The sequence below is a fragment of the Pleurodeles waltl genome, unplaced genomic scaffold, assembly GCF_031143425.1.
Source record: "Pleurodeles waltl isolate 20211129_DDA unplaced genomic scaffold, aPleWal1.hap1.20221129 scaffold_39, whole genome shotgun sequence".
NCBI classification, from domain to species: domain Eukaryota; kingdom Metazoa; phylum Chordata; class Amphibia; order Caudata; family Salamandridae; genus Pleurodeles; species Pleurodeles waltl.
In genome coordinates, this window is record NW_027150097.1 from 6,537,146 (window position 1) to 6,550,723 (window position 13,578).

Below are 13,578 nucleotides of genomic sequence, written 5' to 3' on the forward strand. Positions count from 1 at the left end.
AAGTTGGCTAAATCGCAGTAAATCGGTAAAGCGGGAAATCACAGCATCTTCAACAAATCGTGATAGAGGGGCAGAGATAAAGGTTTCGACCCTACATATCAAGAGCGCAGCTGTCAATAGTTCAGCAGGTTCACAGTGCAGAAGGTTCAGTGGCACCAGGGTCCCCTGCGTCCCAATCACAGCTGGTTTTTAACTTCTGTATTCAGGGCATGGGAGGGGTGTGTTGCATCGTGCACACACGGTGCCTGTTTCGCAGATAAGTTTTAATAAATACACAGAGAATAATATAGAGTCATTGGCCTCGAGGAACACCTTCCCTGACCTTTTATTCTCTCCGGTTCCACGTCACCGCGCCTACCATCCAACTCCAAAAGTTGGGGGAGACTAACACTCCCTACCTCCCTTGGTGTGCATCATAGGCGTGCCCATGACGAACACAACATTTCTCCTTAACCAATACAAAACAAACATAGCTGCTCAAAAAAAAGATACTATACTAATCCAGTATACAAGAATAGTACACAACAAGAAATGCCACTTTCAGTCAATCCACCCGAATCCTTGCAGCCGCGTTGAGCATGGCGGTCGAGGACTCAAACTGTACCGTTCAAGTTCTTGTCTCAGAGGCACTGAGTTGATTTTTATGGAGCCAGGCACCTCCTGATCTGAATCTTGAACTGGCTCCAAATTCTGCATGTCCACACCCCTTCTAGTAGATGATTGAGAATTAGTAGCAGTCACCACCGGCCATGTGCACTGGCTCAAACTTCTGCATGTCCACACCCCAAGTAGTCGATGATTGCGAATTAGTAGCAGTCACCACCGGATTCACTGTCATGATGATCCATCCTCTCTCCTTCATCAGCTTCAGATCCCACTGTTTCCCTGAGCAGGAAGGTCTGGAATTGAAAATACAGAGGACATTAAACAAAATTCACTCAGTACATGGCACTCATTTTGGTTTATAAGCTGGAAATTGAGCCATCAGTGCAGTGTTAAGAGTGTCAGGATGGCCGAGTGGTCTAAGGCGCTGCGTTCAGGTCGCAGTCTCCTTTGGAGGCGTGGGTTCGAATCCCACTTCTGACAAGTGTCTTTTGCGAGGTGGATACATTTTTGGACTTTTTTTTTCCAATCACCCGTATCAAAAACAATGTCAACAGTTTCTGTAAATTATCGATAAGATCTATTGTCAGTTGCTTGCACTAATTTCCTGAAGTTGGCTAAATCGCAGTAAATCGGTAAAGCGGGAAATCACAGCATCTTCAACAAATCGTGATAGAGGGGCAGAGATAAAGGCTTCGACCCTACATATCAAGAGCGCAGCTGTCAATAGTTCAGCAGGTTCACAGTGCAGAAGGTTCAGTGGCACCAGGGTCCCCTGCGTCCCAATCACAGCTGGTTTTAAACTTCTGTATTCAGGGCATCGGAGGGGTGTGTTGCATCGTGCACACACAGTGCCTGTTTCGCAGATAAGTTTTCATAAATACACAGAGAATAATATAGAGTCATTGGCCACGAGGAACACCTTCCCTGACCTTTTATTCTCTCCAGTTCCACGTCACCGCGCCTACCATCCAACTCCAAAAGTTGGGGGAGACTAACACTCCCTACCTCCCTTGGTGTGCATCATAGGCGTGCCCATGACGAACACAACATTTCTCCTTAAACAATACAAAACAAACATAGCTGCTCAAAAAAAAGATACTATACTAATCCAGTATACAAGAATAGTACACAACAAGAAATGCCACATTCAGTCAATCCCCCCCGAATCCTTGCAGCCGCGTTGAGCATGGCGGTCGAGGACTCAAACTGTACCGTTCAAGTCCTTGTCTCAGAGGCACTGAGTTGATTGGTATGGAGACAGGCACCTCCTGATCTGAATCTTGAACTGGCTCCAAATTCTGCATGTCCACACCCCTTGTAGTAGATGATTGAGAATTAGTAGCAGTCACCACCGGCCATGTGCACTGGCTCAAACTTCTGCATGTCCACACCCCAAGTAGTCGATGATTGCGAATTAGTAGCAGTCACCACCGGATTCACTGTCAGGATGATCCATCCTCTCTCCTTCATCAGCTTCAGATCCCACTGTTTCCCTGAGTAGGAAGGTCTGGAATTGAAAATACAGAGGACATTCAACAAAATTCACTCAGTACATGGCACTCATTTTGGTTTATAAGCTGGAAATTGAGCCATCAGTGGAGTGTTAAGAGTGTCAGGATGGCCGAGTCGTCTAAGGCGCTGCGTTCAGGTCGCAGTCTCCTTTGGAGGCGTGGGTTTGAATCCCACTTTTGACAAGTGTCTTTTGCAAGGTGGATACATTTTTGGACTTTTTTTTTCCAAGCACCCGTATCAAAAACAATGTCAACAGTTTCTGTAAATTATCGATAAGATCTATTGTCCGTTGCTTGCACTAATTTCCTGAAGTTGGCTAAATCGCAGTAAATCGGTAAAGCAGGAAATCACAGCATCTTCAACAAATCGTGATAGAGGGGCAGAGATAAAGGTTTCGACCCTACATATCAAGAGCGCAGCTGTCAATAGTTCAGCAGGTTCACAGTGCAGAAGGTTCAGTGGCACCAGGGTCCCCTGCGTCCCAATCACAGCTGGTTTTTAACTTCTGTATTCAGGGCATGGGAGGGGTGTGTTGCATCGTGCACACACGGTGCCTGTTTCGCAGATAAGTTTTAATAAATACACAGAGAATAATATAGAGTCATTGGCCACGAGGAACACCTTCCCTGACCTTTTATTCTCTCCGGTTCCACGTCACCGCGCCTACCATCCAACTCCAAAACTCGGGGGAGACTAACACTCCCTACCTCCCTTGGTGTGCATCATAGGCGTGCCCATGACGAACACAACATTTCTCCTTAACCAATACAAAACAAACATAGCTGCTCAAAAAAAAGATACTATACTAATCCAGTATACAAGAATAGTACACAACAAGAAATGCCACATTCAGTCAATCCACCCCGAATCTTTGCAGCCGCGTTGAGCATGGCGGTCGAGGACTCACACTGTACCGTTCAAGTCCTTGTCTCTGAGGCACTGAGTTGATTGGTATGGAGCCAGGCACCTCCTGATCTGAATCTTGAACTGGCTCCAAATTCTGCATGTCCACACCCCTTGTAGTAGATGATTGAGAATTAGTAGCAGTCACCACCGGCCATGTGCACTGGTTCAAACTTCTGCATGTCCACACCCCAAGTAGTCGATGATTGAGAATTAGTAGCAGTCACCACCGGATTCACTGTCAGAATGATCCATCCTCTCTCCTTCATCAGCTTCAGATCCCACTGTTTCCCTGAGCAGGAAGGTCTGGAATTGAAAATACAGAGGACATTAAACAACATTCACTCAGTACATGGCACTCATTTTGGTTTATAAGCTGGAAATTGAGCCATCAGTGCAGTGTCAAGAGTGTCAGGATGGCCGAGTGGTCTAAGGCTCTGCGTTTAGGTCGCAGTCTCCTTTGGAGGCGTGGGTTCGAATCCTCCTTCTGACAAGTGTCTTTTGCGAGGTGGATACATTTTTGGACTTTTTTTTTCCAAGCACCCGTATCAAAAACAATGTCAACAGTTTCTGTAAATTATCGATAAGATCTATTGTCCGTTGCTTGCACTAATTTCCTGAAGTTGGCTAAATCGCAGTAAATCGGTAAAGCGGGAAATCACAGCATCTTCAACAAATCGTGATAGAGGGGCCGAGATAAAGGTTTCGACCCTACATATCAAAAGCGCAGCTGTCAATAGTTCAGCAGGTTCACAGTGCAGAAGGTTCAGTGGCACCAGGGTCCCCTGCGTCCCAATCAGAGCTGGTTTTTAACTTCTGTATTCAGGGGATGGGAGGGGTGGGGGTGTTGCGTCGTGCACACACAGTGCCTGTTTTGCAGAGAAGTTTTAATAAATACACAAAGAATACTATGGAGTCTTTGGCCACAAGGAACACCTTCCCCTACCTTTTATTCTCTCCGATTCCACATCACCGCACCTAACATCCAACTCCAAAACTCAGGGGAGACTAACACTCCCTACCTCCCTTGGTGTGCATCATGGGCGTGCCCATGACGAATACAACATTTCTCCTTAACCAATACAAAACAAACATAGCTGCTCAAAAAAAAGATACTATACTAATCCAGTATACAAGAATAGTACACAACAATTAATACCACATTCAGTCAATCCACCCCGAATCCTTGCAGCCGCGTTGAGCATGGCGGTCGAGGACTCAAACTGTACCGTTCAAGTCCTTGTCTCAGAGGCACTGAGTTGATTGGTATGGAGCCAGGCACCTCCTGATCTGAATCTTGAACTGGCTCCAAATTCTGCATGTCCACCCCCCCTGTAGTAGATGATTGAGAATTAGTAGCAGTCACCACCGGCCATATGCACTGGCTCAAAATTCTGCAAGTCCACACCCCATGTAGTAGATGATTGAGAATTAGTAGCAGTCACCACAGAGTCCACTGTCAGGATGATCCATCCTCTCTCCTTCATCAGCTTCAGATCCCACTGTTTCCCTGAGCAGGAAGGTCTGGAATTGAAAATACAGAGGACATTAAATAACATTCACTCAGTACATGGCACTCATTTTGGTTTATAAGCTGGAAATTGAGCCATCAGTCTGGTGTCAAGAGTGTCAGGATGGCAGGGTGGTCTAAGGTGCTGCATTCAGGTCACAGTCTCCCTTGGAGACGTGTGTTCAAACCCCTCTTCTAACAAGTGTCTTTACGAGGTGGATACATTTTTGGACTTTTTTTTCCAAGCACCCTTATCAAAAACAATGTCAACAGTTTCTGTAAATTATCGATAAGATCTATTGTCCGTTGCTTGCACTAATTGCCTGAAGTTGGCTAAATCGCAGTAAATCGGTAAAGCAGGAAATCACAGCATCTTCAACAAATCGTGATAGAGGGGCCGAGATAAAGGTTTCGACCCTACATATCAAAAGCACAGCCGTCAATAGTTCAGCAGGTTCACAGTGCAGAAGGTTCAGTGGCACCAGGGTCCCCTGCATCCCAATCACAGCTGGTTTTTAACTTCTGTATTCTGGGCATGGGAGGGGTGTGTTGCCTCGTGCACACACAGTGCCTGTTTCGCAAATAAGTTTTAATAAATACACAGAGAATAATATAGAGTCATTGGCCACGAGGAACACCTTCCCTGACCTTTTATTCTCTCCGGTTCCACGTCACCGCGCCTACCATCCAACTCCAAAACTCGGGGGAGACTAACACTCCCTACCTCCCTTGGTGTGCATCATAGGCGTGCCCATGACGAACACAACATTTCTCCTTAACCAATACAAAACAAACATAGCTGCTCAAAAAAAAGATACTATACTAATCCAGTATACAAGAATAGTACACAACAAGAAATGCCACATTCAGTCAATCCACCCCGAATCCTTGCAGCCGCGTTGAGCATGGCGGTCGAGGACTCAAACTGTACCGTTCATGTCCTTGTCTCAGAGGCACTGAGTTGATTGGTATGGAGCCAGGCACCTCCTGATCTGAATCTTGAACTGGCTCCAAATTCTGCATGTCCACACCCCTTGTAGTAGATGATTGAGAATTAGTAGCAGTCACCACCGGCCATGTGCACTGGCTCAAACTTCTGCATGTCAACACCCCATGTAGTTGATGATTGAGAATTAGTAGCAGTCACCACCGGATTCACTGTCAGGATGATCCATCCTCTCTCCTTCATCAGCTTCAGATCCCACTGTTTCCCTGTGCAGGAAGGTCTGGAATTGAAAATACAGAGGACATTAAACAACATTCACTCAGTACATGGCACTCATTTTGGTTTATAAGCTGGAAATTGAGCCATCAGTGCAGTGTTAAGAGTGTCAGGATGGCCGAGTGGTCTAAGGCGCTGCGTTCAGGTCGCAGTCTCCTTTGGAGGCGTGGGTTCAAATCCCACTTCTGACAAATGTCTTTTGCGAGGTGGATACATTTTTGGACTTTTTTTTTCCAAGCACCCGTATCAAAAACAATGTCAACAGTTTCTGTAAATTATCGATAAGATCTATTGTCCGTTGCTTGCACTAATTTCCTGAAGTTGGCTAAATCGCAGTAAATCGGTAAAGCGGGAAATCACAGCATCTTCAACAAATCGTGATAGAGGGGCAGAGATAAAGGTTTCGACCCTACATATCAAGAGCGCAGCTGTCAATAGTTCAGCAGGTTCACAGTGCAGAAGGTTCAGTGGCACCAGGGTCCCCTGCGTCCCAATCACAGCTGGTTTTTAACTTCTGTATTCAGGGCATGGGAGGGGTGTGTTGCATCGTGCACACACGGTGCCTGTTTCGCAGATAAGTTTTAATAAATACACAGAGAATAATATAGAGTCATTGGCCTCGAGGAACACCTTCCCTGACCTTTTATTCTCTCCGGTTCCACGTCACCGCGCCTACCATCCAACTCCAAAAGTTGGGGGAGACTAACACTCCCTACCTCCCTTGGTGTGCATCATAGGCGTGCCCATGACGAACACAACATTTCTCCTTAACCAATACAAAACAAACATAGCTGCTCAAAAAAAAGATACTATACTAATCCAGTATACAAGAATAGTACACAACAAGAAATGCCACATTCAGTCAATCCACCCCGAATCCTTGCAGCCGCGTTGAGCATGGTGGTCGAGGACTCAAACTGTACCGTTCAAGTTCTTGTCTCAGAGGCACTGAGTTGATTGGTATGGAGCCAGGCACCTCCTGATCTGAATCTTGAACTAGCTCCAAATTCTGCATGTCCACACCCCTTGTAGTAGATGATTGAGAATTAGTAGCAGTCACCACCGGCCATGTGCACTGGCTCAAACTTCTGCATGTCCACACCCCAAGTAGTCGATGATTGCGAATTAGTAGCAGTCACCACCGGATTCACTGTCAGGATGATCCATCCTCTCTCCTTCATCAGCTTCAGATCCCACTGTTTCCCTGAGCAGGAAGGTCTGGAATTGAAAATACAGAGGACATTAAACAAAATTCACTCAGTACATGGCACTCATTTTGGTTTATAAGCTGGAAATTGAGCCATCAGTGCAGTGTTAAGAGTGTCAGGATGGCGAGTGGTCTAAGGCGCTGCGTTCAGGTCGCAGTCTCCTTTGGAGGCGTGGGTGCGAATCCCACTTCTGACAAGTGTCTTTTGCGAGGTGGATACATTTTTGGACTTTTTTTTTCCAAGCACCTGTATCAAAAACAATGTCAACAGTTTCTGTAAATTATCGATAAGATCTATTGTCCGTTGCTTGCACTAATTTCCTGAAGTTGGCTAAATCGCAGTAAATCGGTAAAGCGGGAAATCACAGCATCTTCAACAAATCGTGATAGAGGGGCAGAGATAAAGGTTTCGACCCTACATATCAAGAGCGCAGCTGTCAATAGTTCAGCAGGTTCACAGTGCAGAAGGTTCAGTGGCACCAGGGTCCCCTGCGTCCCAATCACAGCTGGTTTTTCACTTCTGTATTCAGGGCATGGGAGGGGTTTGTTGCATCGTGCACACACGGTGCCTCTTTCGCAGATAAGTTTTAATAAATACACAGAGAATAATATAGAGTCATTGGCCATGAGGAACACCTTCCCTGACCTTTTATTCTCTCCGGTTCCACGTCACCGCGCCTACCATCCAACTCCAAAAGTTGGGGGAGACTAACACTCCCTACCTCCCTTGGTGTGCATCATAGGCGTGCCCATGACGAACACAACATTTCTCCTTAACCAATACAAAACAAACATAGCTGCTCAAAAAAAAGATACTATACTAATCCAGTATACAAGAATAGTACACAACAAGAAATGCCACATTCAGTCAATCCACCCCGAATCCTTGCAGCCGCGTTGAGCATGGCGGTCGAGGACTCAAACTGTACCGTTCAAGTCCTTGTCTCAGAGGCACTGAGTTGATTGGTATGGAGCCAGGCACCTCCTGATCTGAATCTTGAACTGGCTCCAAATTCTGCATGTCCACACCCCTTGTAGTAGATGATTGAGAATTAGTAGCAGTCACCACCGGCCATGTGCACTGGCTCAAACTTCTGCATGTCCACACCCCAAGTAGTCGATGATTGCGAATTAGTAGCAGTCACCACCGGATTCACTGTCAGGATGATCCATCCTCTCTCCTTCATCAGCTTCAGATCCCACTGTTTCCCTGAGCAGGAAGGTCTGGAATTGAAAATACAGAGGACATTAAACAAAATTCACTCAGTACATGGCACTCATTTTGGTTTATAAGCTGGAAATTGAGCCATCAGTGCAGTGTTAAGAGTGTCAGGATGGCGAGTGGTATAAGGCGCTGTGTTCAGGTCGCAGTCTGCTTTGGAGGCGTGGGTACGAATCCCACTTCTGACAAGTGTCTTTTGCGAGGTGGATACATTTTTGGACTTTTTTTTTCCAAGCACCCGTATCAAAAACAATGTCAACAGTTTCTGTAAATTATCGATAAGATCTATTGTCCGTTGCTTGCACTAATTTCCTGAAGTTGGCTAAATCGCAGTAAATCGGTAAAGCGGGAAATCACAGCATCTTCAACAAATCGTGATAGAGGGGCAGAGATAAAGGTTTCGACCCTACATATCAAGAGCGCAGCTGTCAATAGTTCAGCAGGTTCACAGTGCAGAAGGTTCAGTGGCACCAGGGTCCCCTGCGTCCCAATCACAGCTGGTTTTTCACTTCTGTATTCAGGGCATGGGAGGGGTTTGTTGCATCGTGCACACACGGTGCCTCTTTCGCAGATAAGTTTTAATAAATACACAGAGAATAATATAGAGTCATTGGCCTCGAGGAACACCTTCCCTGACCTTTTATTCTTTCCGGTTCCACGTCACCGCGCCTACCATCCAACTCCAAAAGTTGGGGGAGACTAACACTCCCTACCTCCCTTGGTGTGCATCATAGGCGTGCCCATGACGAACACAACATTTCTCCTTAACCAATACAAAACAAACATAGCTGCTCAAAAAAAAGATACTATACTAATCCAGTATACAAGAATAGTACACAACAAGAAATGCCACATTCAGTCAATCCACCCGAATCCTTGCAGCCGCGTTGAGCATGGCGGTCGAGGACTCAAACTGTACCGTTCAAGTTCTTGTCTCAGAGGCACTGAGTTGATTTTTATGGAGCCAGGCACCTCCTGATCTGAATCTTGAACTGGCTCCAAATTCTGCATGTCCACACCCCTTGTAGTAGATGATTGAGAATTAGTAGCAGTCACCACCGGCCATGTGCACTGGCTCAAACTTCTGCATGTCCACACCCCAAGTAGTCGATGATTGCGAATTAGTAGCAGTCACCACCGGATTCACTGTCATGATGATCCATCCTCTCTCCTTCATCAGCTTCAGATCCCACTGTTTCCCTGAGCAGGAAGGTCTGGAATTGAAAATACAGAGGACATTAAACAAAATTCACTCAGTACATGGCACTCATTTTGGTTTATAAGCTGGAAATTGAGCCATCAGTGCAGTGTTAAGAGTGTCAGGATGGCTGAGTGGTCTAAGGTGCTGCGTTCAGGTCGCAGTCTCCTTTGGAGGCATGGGTTCGAATACCACTTCTGACAAGTGTCTTTTGCGAGGTGGATACATTTTTTGACTTTTTTTTTCCAAGCACCCGTATCAAAAACAATGTCAACAGTTTCTGTAAATTATCGATAAGATCTATTGTCCGTTGCTTGCACTAATTTCCTGAAGTTGGCTAAATCGCAGTAAATCGGTAAAGCGGGAAATCACAGCATCTTCAACAAATCGTGATAGAGGGGCAGAGATAAAGGTTTCGACCCTACATATCAAGAGCGCAGCTGTCAATAGTTCAGCAGGTTCACAGTGCAGAAGGTTCAGTGGCACCAGGGTCCCCTGCGTCCCAATCACAGCTGGTTTTTCACTTCTGTATTCAGGGCATGGGAGGGGTTTGTTGCATCGTGCACACACGGTGCCTCTTTCGCAGATAAGTTTTAATAAATACACAGAGAATAATATAGAGTCATTGGCCATGAGGAACACCTTCCCTGACCTTTTATTCTCTCCGGTTCCACGTCACCGCGCCTACCATCCAACTCCAAAAGTTGGGGGAGACTAACACTCCCTACCTCCCTTGGTGTGCATCATAGGCGTGCCCATGACGAACACAACATTTCTCCTTAACCAATACAAAACAAACATAGCTGCTCAAAAAAAAGATACTATACTAATCCAGTATACAAGAATAGTACACAACAAGAAATGCCACATTCAGTCAATCCACCCCGAATCCTTGCAGCCGCGTTGAGCATGGCGGTCGAGGACTCAAACTGTACCGTTCAAGTCCTTGTCTCAGAGGCACTGAGTTGATTGGTATGGAGCCAGGCACCTCGTGATCTGAATCTTGAACTGGCTCCAAATTCTGCATGTCCACACCCCTTGTAGTAGATGATTGAGAATTAGTAGCAGTCACCACCGGCCATGTGCACTGGCTCAAACTTCTGCATGTCCACACCCCAAGTAGTCGATGATTGCGAATTAGTAGCAGTCACCACCGGATTCACTGTCAGGATGATCCATCCTCTCTCCTTCATCAGCTTCAGATCCCACTGTTTCCCTGAGCAGGAAGGTCTGGAATTGAAAATACAGAGGACATTAAACAACATTCACTCAGTACATGGCACTCATTTTGGTTTATAAGCTGGAAATTGAGCCATCAGTGCAGTGTCAAGAGTGTCAGGATGGCCGAGTGGTCTAAGGCGCTGCGTTCAGGTTGCAGTCTCCTTTGGAGGCGTGGATTTGAATCCCACTTCTGACAAGTGTCTTTTGCGAGGTGGATACATTTTTGGACTTTTTTTTTCCAAGCACCCGTATCAAAAACAATGTCAACAGTTTCTGTAAATTATCGATAAGATCTATTGTCTGTTGCTTGCACTAATTTCCTGAAGTTGGCTAAATCGCAGTAAATCAGTAAAGCGGGAAATCACAGCATCTTCAACAAATCGTGATAGAGGGGCAGAGATAAAGGTTTCGACCCTACATATCAAGAGCGCAGCTGTCAATAGTTCAGCAGGTTCACAGTGCAGAAGGTTCAGTGGCACCAGGGTCCCCTGCGTCCCAATCACAGCTGTTTTTTAACTTCTGTATTCAGGGCATGGGAGGGGTGTGTTGCATCGTGCACACATGGTGCCTATTTCGCAGATAAGTTTTAATAAATACACAGAGAATAATATAGAGTCATTGGCCACGAGGAACACCTTCCCTGGCCTTTTATTCTCTCCGGTTCCACGTCACCGCGCCTACCATCCAACTCCAAAACTCGGGGGAGACTAACACTCCCTACCTCCCTTGGTGTGCATCATAGGTGTGCCCATGACGAACACAACATTTCTCCTTAACCAATACAAAACAAACATAGCTGCTCAAAAAAAAGATACTATACTAATCCAGTATACAAGAATAGTACACAACAAGAAATGCCACATTCAGTCAATCCACCCCGAATCCTTGCAGCCGCGTTGAGCATGGCGGTCGAGGACTCAAACTGTACCGTTCAAGTCCTTGTCTCAGAGGCACTGAGTTGATTGGTATGGAGCCAGGCACCTCCTGATCTGAATCTTGAACTGGCTCCAAATTCTGCATGTCCACACCCCTTGTAGTAGATGATTGAGAATTAGTAGCAGTCACCACCGCCCATGTGCACTGGCTCAAACTTCTGCATGTCCACACCCCAAGTAGTCGATGATTGCGAATTAGTAGCAGTCACCACCGGATTCACTGTCAGGATGATCCATCCTCTCTCCTTCATCAGCTTCAGATCCCACTGTTTCCCTGAGCAGGAAGGTCTGGAATTGAAAATACAGAGGACATTAAACAAAATTCACTCAGTACATGGCACTCATTTTGGTTTATAAGCTGGAAATTGAGCCATCAGAGCAGTGTTAAGAGTGTCAGGATGGCAAGTGGTCTAAGGCGCTGCGTTCAGGTCGCAGTCTCCTTTGGAGGTGTGGGTTCGAATCCCACTTCTGACAAGTGTCTTTTGCGAGGTGGATACATTTTTGGACTTTTTTTTTCCAAGCACCCGTATCAAAAACAATGTCAACAGTTTCTGTAAATTATCGATAAGATCTATTGTCCGTTGCTTGCACTAATTTCCTGAAGTTGGCTAAATCGCAGTAAATCGGTAAAGCGGGAAATCACAGCATCTTCAACAAATCGTGATAGAGAGGCAGAGATAAAGGTTTCGACCCTACATATCAAGAGCGCAGCTGTCAATAGTTCAGCAGGTTCACAGTGCAGAAGGTTCAGTGGCACCAGGGTCCCCTGCGTCCCAATCACAGCTGGTTTTTAACTTCTGTATTCAGGGCATGGGAGGGGTGTGTTGCATCGTGCACACACGGTGCCTGTTTCGCAGATAAGTTTTAATAAATACACAGAGAATAATATAGAGTCATTGGCCACGAGGAACACCTTCCCTGACCTTTTATTCTCTCCGGTTCCACGTCACCGCGCCTACCATCCAACTCCAAAACTCGGGGGAGACTAACACTCCCTACCTCCCTTGGTGTGCATCATAGGCGTGCCCATGACGAACACAACATTTCTCCTTAACCAATACAAAACAAACATAGCTGCTCAAAAAAAAGATACTATACTAATCCAGTATACAAGAATAGTACACAACAAGAAATGCCACATTCAGTCAATCCACCCCGAATCCTTGCAGCCGCGTTGAGCATGGCGGTCGAGGACTCAAACTGTACCGTTCAAGTCCTTGTCTCAGAGGCACTGAGTTGATTGGTATGGAGCCAGGCACCTCCTGATCTGAATCTTGAACTGGCTCCAAATTCTGCATGTCCACACCCCTTGTAGTAGATGATTGAGAATTAGTAGCAGTCACCACCGGCCATGTGCACTGGCTCAAACTTCTGCATGTCCACACCCCATGTAGTCGATGATTGAGAATTAGTAGCAGTCACCACCGGATTCACTGTCAGGATGATCCATCCTCTCTCCTTCATCAGCTTCAGATCCCACTGTTTCCCTGAGCAGGAAGGTCTGGAATTGAAAATACAGAGGACATTAAACAACATTCACTCAGTACATGGCACTCATTTTGGTTTATACGCTCGAAATTGAGCCATGAGGGAGGTGTGAAGAGTGTCAGGATGGCCGAGTGGTCTAAGGCGCTGCGTTCAGGTCGCAGCCTCCCTTGGAGGTGTGGGTTCAAATCCCACTTCTGACAAGTGTATTTTGCGAGGTGGATACATTTTTGGACTTTTTTTTTCCCAAGCACCGTATCAAAAACAATGTCAACAGTTTCTGTAAATTATCGATAAGATCTATTTTCCGTTGCTTGCACTAATTGCCTGAAGTTGGCTAAATCGCAGTAAATCGGTAAAGCAGGAAATCACAGCATCTTCAACAAATCGTGATAGAGGGGCCGAGATAAAGGTTTCGACCCTACATATCAAAAGCGCAGCTGTCAATAGTTCAGCAGGTTCACAGTGCAGAAGGTTCAGTGGCACCAGGGTCCCCTGCGTCCCAATCAGAGCTGGTTTTTAACTTCTGTATTCAGTGGATGGGAGGGGTGGGGTTG

The 13,578-nt window shown here is 46.0% G+C and overlaps 4 non-coding genes across 4 annotated transcripts; all 4 read left to right on the top strand.

The window, feature by feature from the left end:
- The first annotated feature begins 1,003 nt into the window (after positions 1-1,003).
- On the top strand, positions 1,004-1,086 carry TRNAL-CAG (transfer RNA leucine (anticodon CAG)). Its single transcript has one exon. It is a non-coding gene; the product is annotated as a tRNA-Leu (tRNA).
- Positions 1,087-3,431: 2,345 nt separating this feature from the next.
- TRNAL-UAG (transfer RNA leucine (anticodon UAG)) lies at positions 3,432-3,514 on the top strand. Its single transcript has one exon. It is a non-coding gene; the product is annotated as a tRNA-Leu (tRNA).
- A 2,347-nt stretch (positions 3,515-5,861) lies between these two features.
- Positions 5,862-5,944, top strand: TRNAL-CAG (transfer RNA leucine (anticodon CAG)). The gene has a single exon. It is a non-coding gene; the product is annotated as a tRNA-Leu (tRNA).
- Positions 5,945-13,141: 7,197 nt separating this feature from the next.
- Positions 13,142-13,224, top strand: TRNAL-CAG (transfer RNA leucine (anticodon CAG)). Its single transcript has one exon. It is a non-coding gene; the product is annotated as a tRNA-Leu (tRNA).
- The last annotated feature ends 354 nt before the right edge of the window (positions 13,225-13,578 follow it).